This window comes from Eschrichtius robustus, chromosome 7 (assembly GCF_028021215.1).
Source record: "Eschrichtius robustus isolate mEscRob2 chromosome 7, mEscRob2.pri, whole genome shotgun sequence".
NCBI classification, from domain to species: domain Eukaryota; kingdom Metazoa; phylum Chordata; class Mammalia; order Artiodactyla; family Eschrichtiidae; genus Eschrichtius; species Eschrichtius robustus.
This window is the reverse complement of record NC_090830.1, coordinates 75,534,554-75,551,181: the sequence shown is the minus strand read 5'-3', so window position 1 is coordinate 75,551,181 and position 16,628 is coordinate 75,534,554. Positions and strand designations below refer to the sequence as shown.

At 45.3% G+C, this 16,628-nt stretch overlaps 1 long non-coding RNA gene across 1 annotated transcript in view; it reads left to right on the top strand.

Annotated features, from left to right (window-relative positions):
- The window catches only part of LOC137767094 (uncharacterized), a 32,764-nt gene that overhangs the window by 1,964 nt on the left and 14,172 nt on the right, over positions 1 to 16,628 (top strand). The gene's annotated exons all lie outside the window — the stretch shown is intronic.

The window sequence follows — 16,628 nt, the reverse complement described above, 5'->3', positions numbered from 1 at the left end:
GGTTGTGGCGAGCGGGGGCTACTCTTCATTGTGGTGCGCAGGCCTCTCATTGTGGTGGCTTTTCTTGTTGCAGAGCACGGGCTCTAGGTGCGCGGGTTTCAGTAGTTGTAGCATGCAGGGTCAGTAGTTGTGGCTCGCAGGCTCTAGAGAGCAGGCTCAGTAGTTGTGGCGCACGGGCTTAGTTGCTCTGTGGCATGTGGAATCTTCCTGGTTCAGGGCTTGAACCCGTGTCCCCTGAACTGGCAGGCGGATTCTTAACCACTGTGCCACCAGAGAAACCCTCACATTTGTTTCTGCATTCAATCTGTTGTGTTGATTCAAGTATAAGAAGAAAACTGAGATTCACACAGGTATGTAGTTGAAAAAATGGGAAACTAACAGGTCCCTGGAAGGGGTCTCAGGGACCCCCAGGGATCTCCAGACCACGCTTTGAGAACTGATGCTCTAGTCAACATTGCCTCTGTCCACAACATTCCCAAAATGGAATTGAAAAGAAAATCATGGGTACCACAAACATAGCTATCATCGTTCCTATTTGACGAATGAGGAAATTGAGACTAAGAAATACCCAGCGTTCAGCCCAGGTAAAACAGCTACTACTTCTTAACAAAAATACAGACAAAAGAACTTATACAGCAAAGCAAATACTGTGGTTGGTGGTCAGGTTGGACCAGGGCATGAGATGGAAGGGATTTTATGGTGAATGTCCAGGAATCTAGGAAGAGCTCCCTGCCTACCCTGCAGTCTGGAGGTTCCCAGGGTTGGAGAGGACTGAGCTCAATCTTGAAAGATCCTAAAGCTTTTCATATGTCAAGAGAAGAAGGCACTTCCTAGAGGAAGGAAAAGGTGAAATGCTAGTTTACATCTGTGTAGAGCTTACAAAGTACACTGATTACAACATGTACCCCTCCTTGATCTGTCTTTTGGTAACAGATTTTGGGACATTCAGGGAGAACAGGGAGATATTTCTGGCCAGAGCAAAGTGTGAAGGAGGTAGGAAAAGTTGGACATAGAGATTGGGTTGGAGTATAGAATGAAAAGAAGTAAACGAAGTTGACACCAGGGTACAGTTTTGAAGTTTCAGAGATGGGGAGTATCAACTGTTTTTTTAAATTCATTTTGATAGGTAGCCTGGAGTAGAGAAAGGAGCTCTCCCGTTAACATGCTGTGTAACCCCAGGCAAGGTACTTACACTCTCTGAGCCTCATTTGTAATATGGAGATAATGATGCTACCTCACTGAGTAGTCCCGTGAGTTAAGCGTATAAAGTGTTTGGCAAATAATTGCCTCCTAGCAAAGTCATATTGAAATTAATGGTGATATGGGACTTCCCTGGCAGTCCAGCAGTTATGGCTCACGCTTCCACTGCAGGGGGCGTGGGTTCAATCCCTGGTCAGGGAACGAAGATCCCGCAGTACATGTGGCCAAAAAAAAAAATGATGGTTTAGGATTTTCTTCTTGGGACCTCTGGTGTCTTCCTTTCCCAGTTAGAAGGTGTCAGGGAGTTCCCTCGTGGTCCAGTGGTTAGGAGTCGGTGCTTTCACTGCCTGGGTTGGATCCCTGGTCTGGGAACTGGGATCCCACAAGCCTGGAGGCAAGGCCAAAAAAAAAAAAAAAAAAAGGTGTCATAGTCAGCTGTTCTGTTTTCAAAAGTACCACAAAATTGCTTCTGTGGTCTTTTGAAATTAATGTGTGTGTGCGTGCATGCGCGCGTGAATGCATTTGGTTGTGTATGTACATGGATTTGTGTATGTACATGGTATGGATTTCATCACCTCTAGAAAACCCTAAAAAAACTCACTCAGCTAATTTTTCACGCCCTTTCTAAAAACTTGCTCCATTTTTGGATAACAGCTTTATTGCGATTAAAATAATCTACCATAAAATTCAACTTTTTAAGGTATACTATTCAGTGGGTTTTAGTAGTATATTCACAAAGTTGTGCGACCATCTCCACTGTCTAATTCCAGAACATTTTATCACCCAAAAAAAGACACCCAGTATGTATTAGCAGTCACCCACCATTTATTCCCAAACTCCTCAGCCCAGGCAACAATTAATCTACTTTCTGTTTGTATAGATTTCCCTATTTGGGATATTTCATATAAATTAAATCATATAACCTGTGGTCTTTTGTGACTGGTTTCTTCCACTTACTATGTTTTCAAGATTCAACCGGGGCTTCTCTGATAGCTCAGTGGTTAGGACTCCGCCTGCTAGTGCACGGGACACGGGGTCAAGCCCTGGTCCGGGAAGATCCCACATGTCACAGAGCAACTAGGCCCATACACCACAACTACTGAGCCTGGGCTCTGGAGCCCGCGAGCCACAGCTACTGAAGCCTGTGAGCCACAACTGCTGAAGCCCGCAGGCCTAGAGCCCGTGATCCAGAACAAGAGAAGACACCACAATGAGGAGCCCGCTCACCGCAACGAAGAGTAGCCCCCGCTCGCCGCAACTAGAGAAAGCCCGCACGCAGCAACGAAGACCCAATGCAGCCAAAAATAAAATAAGTAAAATTAAAAAAAAGAAAGAAAAAAAAAGATTCAACCGTATGTAGCATGTATATAGTACTTGGATCATTTTATGGCTGAATAATATTCCACATTTTGTTTATCCATTTATCAGTTGATGGAAATTTAGGGTGCTTCCACTTTTTGGCTATTATGAATAATGCTGCTATGAACATTTGTATACAAGTTCTTGTGTGAACGTGTTTTCAGTTCTCCTGGGTATATACCTAGGAATGGAACTGCTGGATTGTGTTGTAACTCTGGGTTCAACCATTTGGGGAAATGCCAGTCTGTTTTTTGGAGTGGCTGCACCATTTTACATTCCCACCAGCAGTGTATAAGGGTTCCAATTTCTCCACATCCTTGCCAATACTTGTTATAATCTGTCTTTTTGATTGTAGCCAACCTAGTGGGTGTGAAGTGTTATCTCATTGTGGCTTTCATCTGCATTTCCTTGATGGCTAATGACATTGAGCATCTTTTCATGTGCCTATTGACTATTACAAAGTATGGTTTCTTTGGAGGAATGTCTATTCAAATAATTTGACCATTTTTTAGTTAGGTTATTCGTCTTTTTATTGAGTTTTAAATGTTCTTTGTACATTCTGAAAACTGGAGCCTTGTCAGATACATGATTTGCAAATAATTTATCCCATTCTGTGGGTTGTCTTTTCACTTTCTTGATGGCATCCTTTGAAGCACAGAAGTTTTTACTTTCAGTGAAGTCCAATTTATTTTTTTCCTTTGATTGCTAATGCATTTGGTGTCATATCAAAGAAACTGTTGCTTAATCGAGTGTCACAAAAATTTGTGCCTATGTTTCTTTCTAAGAGTTCTATAATTTTGGCTCTTATTTAGGTCTTTGCTCCATTTTGAGTAAATTTTTGTATATGGTATGAGGTAGGGGTCCAAGTTCATTCTTTTGCATGTGGTTATCCAGTTGACCTGGCACCATTTGTTGGAAAGGTTATTCTTTCCCCTTTGAATTGTCTTGGCAAAAACTTCCTTCTTAAACTGACATTCTCTGGGGAAATGTACTCCCAGATGAAGAACTCAAGGAAGTGGGGGCATTGTAGATTAGCGAAGCACCTTTTAGATTCAACTGAGCGATAACAACCACAGCAACCAACGTCCAAGAGTGACTACAATACCCCACTCTTCTAAGCACTTTATGTACACCACTGCTTTGTATTTTTCTGACAGCAACCCTGTGCAGTAGTCTCCATTATTATATCCATTTTACTGAGGCTCAAAAAAGTTGAATAACTTGATGTATTAGTTATGTATTGCTGCATAACAAATTACTGCCCCAAAACTTGTGGCTTAAAACAACAAATGTTTGTTAACTCTTAGGTTTTGAGGGTCAGGAAAGCCACCCTCTCATGAGGTTGGAGTGAAGATGGTTTCCTGGTCTGTAATTACCTGAAGGCTGGTTTGACTGGGACCAGAGGATTTGCTTCCTAGCTCTTTCACATGGCTGGGGGCAGGTGGTCTCAGTTCCTCAGCACATGGACCTCTCCATAAGGTTGCTTGCGTCTCCTCATGACATGGCAGCTGGCTTCTCCCAGAGTGATTGAACCAAGAGAGGGAACAAGGGGTAAGCTACAGTGAATCTTATGACCTAGCCTTGGAATGTAGCTTCTGCCACATTCTAATCATTTGAATTGAGTCACTAAGTACTGCCAACATTTTTTGGGAGGGGAATTAGGCTCCTTTTGAAGGACAGCATATCAGATAATTTGTGGACATGTTTTAAAACCACCACACTTGCCCAAAGTCAAAAAGGTTGTAAGAGTTTTAGCAGGAGAATCCCAGTGTGCAAGCACTCCTAAACCCTGGCTTGCACCACACTCATTAATGTCCCACTGGCCAAAGCAAGTCACATGGCCAACCCCAGAATCAACGTGGCAGAGGATGAGAGCCTACATACCAGGAGTTATAGTTAATTGGGAAACACCAATATAAGTCTACCACAATGCAGTATCTTTTATCTCCCTGAGATATTAGACTCTTTGAAGTTCTCTTTTGCAACCTGCATTGTCTCTATTTCCTTTGGGTTTACCTTCTCTACCTGCTTTTAAGGCCCTGTTTTTCAGATTAGAAGCGTTCCTCACATGCCTGATGATTTTTGGCTGTCCTTCCATAGTCAGCCTCTAGTGAGGGGCTAAAATACTTAGAGGAGGCTCTGAGTGAGGGGAGTGGGTGGGAGGGCTTGTCTCAGGATGAGGTTCTCTGTGAGATAATCAGATCCAGACCAGCCATTTCACTGGGGGACCCCCAAATGTCAGTGTCTATAGAAGTTTTGTCTTTTGCTGGTCAATATTCCCCAAGAAGGGTCCTCTATTTTCCTGCCTGGGGAGTAGAAGTCTGGGTGCCGGGTTCTGAGACCCAGGCTGGGGCAGGGCAGGGAGTGGGAGTCGCCATTCAGAATGCAGACTTTCATTGACTCCATTGCTTTCAGTATACCTTCCCCAGGTCACACCTGGGGGGTGTCTCCAGGGACCCAGGCGTCCCCAGATACCTGCTGTATCTATTGTTCAGCCTCGTTAGAAGGTGACACTCCCATCACCTGCAGGCGCTGGGGAGGAAGGTGACGCTCCCATCATCTTAGTTGGGCAGGATGGTGGAGCAGATTTGGGAGGATTCCAGCTGCTCCTTTTAAAGATTTTGAACGAGTTTTTTTTATCTCTTCAGCCCCACTTTGCACCTCTGACTACAGAGGTACCTGGAGCCTCTGATTCATCAGCCCTCCTGGAGTGCTGTGCTATGAACTGGACTTTTTCTTTTCTTTTTTTTTTTAATTGAAGTATAGTTGATGCATAATATGTGTTACAGATGTACAGCACGGTGATTCACAATTTTAAAGGTTATTTTCCATTTATAGTTATTATAAAATATTAGCTATCTTCCCTGTGCCGTACAATATATCTCTTTCCTTGTAGCTTATATATTTTCTACATAGTAGTTTGTACCTCTTAACCCCTATCCCTATCTTGTCCCTCCCCGCTTCTTTCTCCCCACTGGTAACCACTAGTTTGTTCTCTATGTATGTGAGCCTGTTTCTTTCTTTCTTTTTTTTTTTTTTAATTAATTAATTAATTTTATTTATTTTTGGCTGCGTGGGGTCTTCATTGCTGCATGCGGGCTTTCTCTAGTTGTGGCGAGTAGGGGCTACTCTTCATTGCAGTGCGTGGGCTTCTCATTGCGGTGGCTTCTCTTGTTGCAGAGCACGGACTCTAGAGCACGGGCATCAGCAGTTGTGGCGCACGGACTTAGTTGCTCCACAGCATGTGGGATTTTCCGGACCAGGGCTCGAACCTGTGTCCCCTGCATTGGCAGGCGGATTCTTAACCACTGCACCACCAGGGAAGTCCCTGTTTGTTTTTTGTTATATTCACTATTTGCCGTGTTTTTTAGATTCCACATGTAAGTGATATCATATTGTATTTGTCTTTCTCCATCTGACTTATTTCATCTCCAAGTCCATCTGTGTTGCCGCAAATGGCAAAATTTCATTCTTTTTTATGGCTGAGTAGTATTCCATTGTGTGGTGTGTGTGTGTGTATACACATCTGGTGATTATACATATATCACATTTTCTTTATCCATTCATCTGTTGATGGAGACATAGGTTGATTCCATATCCTGGCAATTGTAAATTAGTGCTGGTATAAATATCGGGGTGCATGTATCTTTTCAAATTAGCGTTTTTGGGTTTTTTGGATACATACCCAGGAATGGAATTGCTGGGTCATATGGCGAACTGGCCTTTTTCTTGTTAGCTGTTCCACCTTCACTTTTCCCACTCTGCTAAATCACTTACCACTTCCCTCTCTGCTTTCCAGCTTCCAAAATGTTGTTGCCATTATTCTTCCACTGCTATATCCTTTCCTGACTTCTTAGTCCTTATGGGTTTATACTTTAAAAAAAAAATCCCTCTGCTCTTACTTTCGCGGGGGTTCTAATGGGAAAGAAGAGCTAAACACATATGTTTATTAATCTATCTGGTTTCATTTAAAGAGCACAGCACAAATGTTTAAATGGTATATCCATCAGGAGTCAGTTGCAGTAACAGAAAAGGTTGATGCAGAGAAGTAGGTGCTTGAAACACACTGGATAAACTAGAAGAATGGGCTCCAGGCTAGGCCTCCAGGAATGATTGTCAGAACCCTGCAGAACTGATCCTCCAAGAGAGCTGCAACCTGGATGAGAGTCAGGGACCTGTGAAATAATAAACAACTGCCAGTCCCATCTTAGCCACATTCAGAGATCAGGTTGCTGCTGCCGCACTTTCAGCTTCAAAGCCACACAGTCTGCTAGACCAATATCCGCTAAGTGGAGGCCCAGAGCAACACTGCCTCTCTCCCTTCTACACTCAGGTAAGCACTCAAGTCTTGTGTGAAGGTGTCTGATTTTTTTTTTTTTTTTTTTTGCCGTGCCATGCGGCATGCGGGATCTTAGTTCCCCAACCAGGGATCAAACCCATGCCCACTGCATTGGGAGCATGGCGTCTTAACCACTGGACTGCCAGGGAAGTCCCTGAAGGCATCTGACTGGTGTAACCCCAACCCCTGAAATGCATCTGTGGGGTTTTGCTGCAAGGGAACATAAGAAATACTGTTTTTCAGCCTTCCAGCCTCTGCAGTGTAAGAAGGCAGACCAAAAGGAAGTTAGATCAGGTGTCAAGGGCATTAATCTATGTATCCACCAGAAAAGGTAAGTCAATGTGTACACACATTCTGTAACTGGACAATGAAGGATCCATTCGCATTGTTTTTCTCACCTTACCTAATTTCCTTCCTCTTAGCCTTTGGGATTAACTCTAAAAGCTTCGCCTCCTTGCCTTTGCTCAGGGGTTAGCAAACCTTTTCAATAAAAGATTGGAGAGTAAATATTTTAGGCGTTACAGGCCATATGGTCTCTGTCACAAGTTTTCAACTTTTATTGTTGTAGTGAGAAAACAGCCTGAGACAACATGTAAACAAATGAGCATGGATCCAGTTAAGACTTTATTTACAAAAACAAGTGGCCAGCTGGATTTGGATTTGGCCTGTGGGCCATAGTTTGCAGACCCTGTCTTTGTTTTTTGTTTTTTTTTCTTTTGGCCGTGCTGTGTGGCTTGTGGGATCTTAGTTCCCCGGCCACGGACTGAACCTGGGCCCCCGCAGTGAAAGCGCCGAGTCCTAACCATTGGACCGCCAGAGAATTCCCCTGTCTTTGCTTATATTGTCCATTAATTCAACAAATCCTTAATAAGCACCTATTGAGTGTCAGGCACTTTCTAGGGGAGGAGATATAGCAGTAAACAAGACAGAGGCCCCCCAGCTCAGTGGAGCGAACATTCTGCCTGCAGTGATACTCTCCTCCCCACCTCCCCTTCCCTGCCTAACCCAGACTCCTCTTTAATACTCTGTGTGGGTTGACCTGCCTTGACTTTCCTCCTCCCGGCCAGAGCTGGTTCCCTCCCCCAGAGCTCCCATAGTGCCCTGTGCACACTGAGGTCACTTGTACCAACCTTGTGCATGAATGTTGCCTGCTTATGCATCTGGTTCCCTGCAAGACCGTGAACTCTTCAAAGGTGAGAACTGGGCCCCTCCTCACCTTGCATCGTCTGGGGCCTGGCTCAGAACCAGCCTGTGGTCCGTGGTGTTGAACTGACTTTAAGGAGTCTTTGTGGAAGCTGAGATACAAACATTAGACACAGTTGCGGGCAGTTCTGCAGTGGGTGGCCCTATTCAGGTGAGAATTTGTGTTTATCAACTGGGTTATGGTGTAATTTATGTGCACCTTTTTCAAGTGTGCATGTCGATGAATTTTGACAAATGTTTACATCTTTGTAAATACCACCACAATCAAGATCTAGAACATTTCCTCACACCCCAAAGTTCCCTTGTCCCTCTTTGTAGTCGTCACCTCACACCCCAAGCCCCAGCCTTAGATAATCACTGATCTGCTGCCTATCACTACAGCTTAGCTTCGCCTGTTCTAAAACTTTATATAAATGGAAGCACACTGTGTATATTGTTTTATATACAGCACAATGTGTTGCTATATCAGTAATCCATTCCTTCTTATGGCTGAGTGGTATTTCATTTATGGATATACCACAGTCTGTTGATCAGATGAGAATTTAAAGGAAAAAGATATCTCTTCTCTCTCTCCCAGAAGCTACCATGGGGAACTAGGAGGGTCTTGTCTGGCCTCAAATGTACAGGCTGTGTATTAGCTCTTGTAATATTGTGATTTATATTAGGAAATACGTATTTGTTCTCAGTCCCTGTTCCTAGCATAGAGTTCCTAAGACCCTTGGCATTTCCTAAGTGAAGAGAGTGATCAAGGTGTCTTTTGTGATGTTGAGGTGACTTTTGAAATGCCCTTAGGTCACCTAAGAAGGAGGGCTGGTCACCAGTGGAACCAACCAAATAATTGGAGAGCTGGAACTTTCAGTTCCACCCCTCTGACCTCTGGGGAGGAAAAAGGGACAGGAGATTGAGTTCAGTCACCAATGGCCAATGATCTAATCAATCATGCCTATGTAATGAAGCTTCCATAAAAACCCAAAAAGATTGGGGAAGGGGGAAGGGGGGAGGTTCAAAGAACATCCAGGTTGATGAACATGTGGAGATCTGAGGAGAGTGGTACGCCCAGAAAAAGCAGGAAGCTCCACACCCTTTCCCCATACCTTGCCCTATGCATCTTTTCTATCTGGCTGTTCTGAGTTATACCCTTTAATAGTAAACCAGTAAGTAGTCTAGTAAGTAGAATGTTTCTCTGAGTTCTAGAGTGAGCTGCTCTAGCAAATTAATCAAACCTGAGGGGGGCGGTAATTGGAATCACCTGTCTATAGCCAGTCGGTCAGAAGCACAGGTGACAACCTGAACTTGAGATTGGCATCTGAAGTTGGGGGGGAGCAGTCCTGTAGGACTGAGCCCTTAGCCTGTGGCATCTGACACTATCTCCAGGTAGTTAGTGTCAGAATTATAGGGCACCCAGCTGGTCTTGGAGAATTGCTTGGTAGTGAGGAAAAAATGCACATGTTGGAATTGGGAGCAGAATCTTATCTCTGAATGAGGTTATCTAGATAGTTGGTGATTTGAAAGCTGCTGATGCAATTGTGACCCCTGGATCCATACCCGATGTGCTGCCAGGATTGAACATGCAATATATACCACATTTGGGCAGCCCTTTCTTGGAACGTTTAATGTTTATTGGTATAACTTGAGTTTCAAAAAATGGAAGTGGCCTGGGTGTCCCCGACCCAGGGATACTCCTTCTGTAACTTATTATTCCAGTGTTTAGCCAGCAGGGCCTCCCCAAACTCATTCCTTCTGACTCCCCTGTACGGAACTGCTACCTCTGTTCTCTCTGGTTCTGTCTTTCCCAGGGGCAGAGGAAGGCTCTTTCTGCCCTCTGTAATGAGGCTACCCACTCTCCATCTGTATCATCATAGGGATAATAGCCCCTTATCTTTAGATAACACTTTTCCACTTTAACAAGCACTTTCAGACCATTATCTCACTTAAGCTGAGCCACAGCCCTGTGATGGAGGCAGCCTGCTTATTATTTTCATTATTATTATCAATATTATTATTCTTACACTTCACAGATAAAGAAACTGAGACTCAAAGAGGTTATGACTTCTTGAGCTTCTGGGTGGCCATCCTATATGTTTCCTCCTGTGCCCACTGGCTTCCTGCATTGTAAAGAGGGCAAGGTGCCCCTTGGGGACCCATTCTTTATCGTCACATCTGCTGAACTCATGCAGGGATGAGCAGCAGCCGTTTCTTGAGCTCCTGACACATAAAAGGCAGAATGTGTTCAGAAGGTGATAATAATCATAGATAACTTTTATAGACAGCGAGGCTGAATCAAGGGCTGTTCTAGGCCTTCTAGAGATCTTATCTCAAATACTCCCAACTTCCATACAAGGTGGGTATTGTTATGCCTGTTTTACAGATAAGGATGCAGCCTCAGAGAGGCTAACTTGCCCGAGGTCCCCTGACGTGCCTCTGGAAATTCTCTACCCTCTCACTGCGGTTGGGAACCGTCCACTGCGCACGGGCTATGTCCTCACACGTGCTTTGGTTCAAAAGCTGGCTCTCCCACCTGCTTGCTGTGTGACCATGAGCCTGAACGTGTTCTCTCACGTGAAAAAAAGGAGTCCCTCATTCACAGAGTGCTCTTCTGAGGATTGTGTCAGGCCCAGCCAAGGTTTGGCAGATGGGAATGATGATTAGGCACCAATCTGGGTCCTAGAAGATGCCAGGGGCTGCATGTCTGACTGAAGCAGAGGCCATGCTTCAGTCTTGGTATTTCCTCCTTCAGAGGCCTTGTCAGGTGGCACCAACAAAAGTCTGTAGTTGTAGGAACTTCCCTGGGGTCCAGTGGTTAGGACTCCATGCTTCACTGCAGGGGGTAGGGGTTCAATCCCGGGTTGGGGAACTAAGATCCTGCAAGCCTCGCATGGTGCGGTGTGGCAAAAAAAAAAAAGTCTGTAGTTGCCGACTTCAGAAAATGAGGTACAGTTTGTTCAAAGTTACTTAGGTAACATAAAGTCCTCTGTTGAAGCCCGTTTATTGTCTGCCTGTTTACTACAAGTCAGCACCTGCAGTTCCTGTCTTTCTCTCTCCATCTCAGTATTTAGTAGAAGATTCTTCATGGTTATAACGCTTCCTCTGTCACCCCTGGCCTGCAGGGTGAAAGTGGGCTGTTCACTTAATGCCATACCATATCCAGTGGCATGTGCTGGTTTAGATAGCTTGAGCTCCAACCAGAGAGAGCAATTTTTTTTTTTCTTTTTAATGAGAGCACTTTTAAAACTGTCATCCACAATGAATGGTGTGCCACGCCCTGTGCCAGCCACAGCCCAAAGGCAAGGCACACAGCGTACAGAGCCTGGCAGCCCAGATTGGGTGCTCGCCACGTTGAGCCAAGCGGCACTTTTGCCCCGGGAGCTTCTGTCCTCTCTTAGGTGAAGCCCAGGGTTTTCAGTGGGAATCCTTTAGTGGTGATTGGGTGGTGCTGTCGAGTTCAGGGTGGAAGACTTGATTAGGGGATCCGATTCTCCACGAAGGCTCTGGACAAGCTACCTGGCTTCCATGTCTCCATTAACTAATACATTCAGAAATATCTACTGAGCTCCTGGTATGGCCATGGCTCTGGGTTCAGGGGTGAACAAGGGCAAACCTCATGGAGCGTCCATGGGATGCATTCAGCTCCTTGCATCCAGGTCTTCTGGCTGGATTTAGATGGGGTCATTCATCTTTCCACACTGAGTTAGGCTCAGAAGCCCTGGGGTAGCAATGGCTGTCAGTGTATACTGTATTGTACCACCACCTTCTTCCATGACTTCCCACACCTCTTGGGATCCTGAATAAGGCCCTCCATGGTCTGGCTTCATCTCCCTCTCCCTTTCTGTGCTCCTGTTCCTCAAATGGACCATGCTCCCTCCCATAACAGGGCCTTTGCACATGCTGTTCCCTTTGGTTGTTCTCTGTGATGTACAGACTTTAAGGTGACCCCCCCATGACCCCTAACTCCTGGTGTTCACACCCTTGAGTGAAGGTGGGACTTGTGACTTGCTTGTAACCAATGGAATATGGCAAAAGTGACAGAATGTCACTTTTGTGATTATGTTGTGTGAGACTCCATCTTGCTAGAGCCTCTGAACCTTCCCTAGTCAGGCCTCCATGTGAGAACACAGCCCTGCCTCATACCTTGATTGCAGCCTTGCAGAGGACCCAGCTAAGCCATGCTAGGACTCCTGACCCAAAGAAACTGTGAGATAGCAAAGGTATTCTTTTTTTTTTTTGGCTGTACCATGCAGCTTGCAGGATCTTAATTCCCCAACCAGGGATTGAACCTGGGCCCTTGGCAGTGAGAGTGCTGAGTCCTAACCATTGGGCCTCCAGGGAATTCCCACAAAGGTATTCTTTTAAGTTGCTAAGTTTGTTGTTTAAAAAAGAAAAAGCTGCGTAAATGTGTTACTATTTTCTATATGCAGCATAGAAAACCAACCTATTCTCTAACATTCACCTAGCTTACTCCTACTCATCCCTTACCATTCCCGTCCCACTGAGATGAGTTTTCTCATCAGGCAAGATGCCAAGGCCTGATCTCCTTGTTAGAGGCTCTCGTGCCATTGTGTGCCTCACCTCCACATGACTTATACATTTATAACTGTGTGATTATTTAATTAATAACTGCCCCCCCTCCCCCCCAGATTGTAAGTGCCATGAAAGCAGCTTGTCATGGTCTCTTCATTTCCCCAGGGACTAGCACAGTGCCTGGCACATGTAGGTGTTCAGTAAATATGTGTTGAATAAATAAATGACTTATAGGACATTCAGGGTCAAAAGGAGTGAAGGGATAGACAGGGACTGGATTGTTCAATGGTTAGAGGCTAAAATGACTTGGGTGGAAAGTGGATATTGTAGTCCTAAAAACTCACTTTTATTGTGACCTAGCTGGACAACTGAAGCTACAGGTGTATTTGGGGGCATCCTTGGTGGGAATGATATGTGTCCATACAACAGTCACATGAGCCACTCCATGGCTTGGCATGAGGGTGTTTCTCTTGGAAGCTCCAGACTCCTTCCTCCTTCCAGAAGAACATCTTGTATTTTGACCATCAGGCAATTCTCTTAACAATGTCCTTCCTATGAGTCAGAGAAGGGAAGACACAGGGGGAGAAGGGGAGGGTGTGGTTAGGTGGAGGGAGCTCCAGCTTGGCAGTTTCAGTGAGGCCCACGAAACGTCAAATAGCTCGCTCCAGAAATAGACAGAAAGGTGAGTACATGGCGTGCTGGGCACTGAATTATATTCCCTCCAAATTCATTTATTGAAGGCTTAACCCGCATGTGATCACATGTGGAGATGGGCCTATAAGGAGGCAATTAAGGTTAAAAGAGCTCACAAGAGTTGTGTCCTAATCCTGTAGGGCTGGTGCCTTGATAAAAAGAGGAAGAGATGCCAGAGCTCTGTCTCCACCATGTGAGGATACAGGGAGAAGGTAGCCATCTGCCAGTCAGGGAGAGAGACCTCACCAGAAACCAAATGGACTGGTCCCTTTACCTTGAACTTCCCAGCCTCTAGAACTGTGAGAAAATAAATTCATGTTGTTTAAGCCACCAGCATATGGTGTTTTGTTATGGCTGCCTGAGCCGATTAAGACATGGGGTTATCTAGAAGGCTCTGTCTTATGCTATAAAAATAAGGTTGAAGGGCTCCAGAGTTCACGTCAGTGTTTTCCTGTCTCTCCAACTGGACTTTCTGTGCCTCCCCTGATTTTTTGGCGTCAGAGTTTATATATGCCCAAGTTTACCCTCCCTAGGCCTTAAGGCCCTTCCTAGTTTATTGAGGCCATGTTTTCCTCCTTTCCTTCCATCCAAGCTTTTAGAAGGAGTTGTCGGCACTTGCCGATCGCGCTTCCATTTCCAGGCGTCCACTCTTCGGTCACTTCAGTTGAGCCTCCATCCTGCCATTGCACAGAAGCTGCTTCCATGCCACATCCAGTGGATACTTTTGGTCCTCATCTGACTGTTCTCTTTTTCTTAACTCTTTCTCCTCCCTTGCATTTCAGGGATTTCTCGTCACCCCTTCCTGGCATCACCATTTTGGTCTTCAACTACTATCTGCCACCTACTGCCCTTCATGTAAATGTTGATGTCCCCCGGGTTTTGCCCTTGGTCCTCTTGCCTTTTCACTCCACATCTCCCTAAGGTGAGCTCGCCCACTCCTGCTGCTTCAGCTTCTGCCGACGGCTCCCAAATCTGTAGCTTCAGCCCAGAATCCCTTGCTGAGCTCCCGTCTCAGATTTTAACAGCCACATGGATGTCCTTCAAGCACATCTAACTGTACATCCTCTAAATCAGGGGTCCCCAACCCCCGGTCCGAAGCCTGTTAGGAACCGGGCCGCACAGCAGGAGGTGAGCAGTGGGCGAGCGAGCGAAGCTTCATCTGCCGCTCCCCATCGCTCCCCATCACTTGCATTACTGCCTGAACCGTCCCCCTCACCCCTTCCATGGAAAAATTTGTCTTCCACGAAACCAGTCCCTGGTACCAAAAAGGTTGGGGACCGCTGCTCTAAATCGAGCTTGCTGCTCCCCCTCTGCTCCAAATCCTCTCCCACCTCCTGCATGCCCTTGCTTGGGACATGGCACCATCAACCTCGGCTCACTCCAGCCAGAGACTAAAGATCAACCTCAATTTATCTTTTGCTCACCCCTCATATCTAATCAGTCACAGTGACCTATATTTTCTGACTTAAATATTTACATGCATCCACCTGTTTCTATCTTTTCTGCCTTAGTCCCATATGGAGAGCCTGAAAGATTCTGATGTATCTGTTGTCTCTGTATGGCACTTTTTTTTTTTTAACCAAGCAAAGAGAAAAGGGTATTGGATGCATGGAGGACGCGGTCTTAATGCTTTTTTTTACGCTGCAATAGAGATGTGGGTTGATGTCTGGAATTGTAGGATTTGGTGGATTTTTAATGAACTCTTGTGTCACTGGAGGCATTCAAGGTGAGGTTTGGGAAGCCCTTGTGCAGGATACTGTAGTGGGGTCTACTGCTTTCGGTATGAGGTAGGGCTGGACCAGAGGTGGCACTCTGGTTGACCACATCTAGCTCACAGATGTATTTTATTTGGCTCACATATGGTTCAAAACCACCTAATGAGTTTTCCACATTAAAAACCTAGAGATTTCAACATAAAAAGTGGATCTCTAGCTTTTCTTGAAAAATCAGATTTAATAATTCTTGGCCCAGAGCAGAGCATCAAGACTGGACGCTGATTTATGGCTGCCCCATCTGGTGGACCACCTTCCAGTCTTCACCTGCCTACTTCACTCACTCATGCTACTGCCTGGACCCCAGAAGCATCTGAGTTTGCTATACCTAAACCAGATATTCTCAAGTTTTCATGCAGCCTGTGATTTTACATTATTGTATTTAGGCAATGGAGGAAATTCCCTTGGGACTTCCTCTAGGTTCTCCCCTCTGACCAATCCTAGTAAATCCACCTTCCCTAGTCTCCTCAGTAGGAAGCATTACTAAACCCATCTGCTTTTTGCCTCTTTTCTCACTTCCCTTTCTCATTCACCCCAATCACCATCCTGTTTCTAATACTCCTCCGGCTCAGCCTTTACCTATGAGGCCCATTGCATTCCAATAGCGTGTCTCTTCAAAGAGCCTTCTCAGGCATTTCAGTAAAGACTATGTGTGCCTGTGTCTTGCCGTTGCTCTGGAAGTTACATGAACTTTAGAATAAGACATCAGAAGATAGATGAGTAGGATGTTCTTATATAAGATTCTGAAGGTCCCCTAACAAGTGCAGATGAGCTAAAGACAGTCCAGGGAGATGGTGGACCAGTTAAGAATGCATTCAGCTGCAGGTAATAAAAAACTCTCCTCAAAAGCCTGAATAAAAGCCACATAATAAGATGCCCAGAGCTCTGAGGTTGCTGGAGTTGATTCAGGGTCCCTCTGTCATGGTCAGAAGATGGCACCCAAGGCTGCAGCTATTACATTTACATTCAAGGCAGGAAGAAAGTTGTCTCATTGTATCAGGAAAGTAAACACTTGCCCAAATACCCCCAGCTGACTTCTGTTTTTATTTCATTAGTGTTATGAGTGGAATTGTGTCCTCCCAAGAAAAGATATGTTGGAGTCCTAACTCCCAGTACCTCAGAATGTGACCTCATTTGAAGATTGTATCTTTTTTTTTTTTTTGGCTGCACTGCACTGGTATGTGGGATCTTCGTTCACCGACCAGGGATCGAACCCGAGCCCTCAGCAGTGAAAGCGCAGAGTCCTAACCACTGGACTGCCAGGGAATTCCCTGAAGATTGTATCTTTAAAGAGGCAAGCAAGTTAAAATGAGGTCATTAGTGTGGGTTCTAATCCAATAGGGTGTCCTTGTAAAAAGGGGAAACTTGGACACAGAGGGAAGGCACAAAGGGAAGGCGATGTAAAGGTACATTGGGAGAAGATGGCCATCTACAGGCCAAGGAGAGAGACTGGAGTAGATCCTTCCCTCCCGGCCCTCAGAAGGAACCAGATTTCCTTCTGGAAATCAGACAACTTGATTTCAGACTTGTAGTCTCCAGAACTG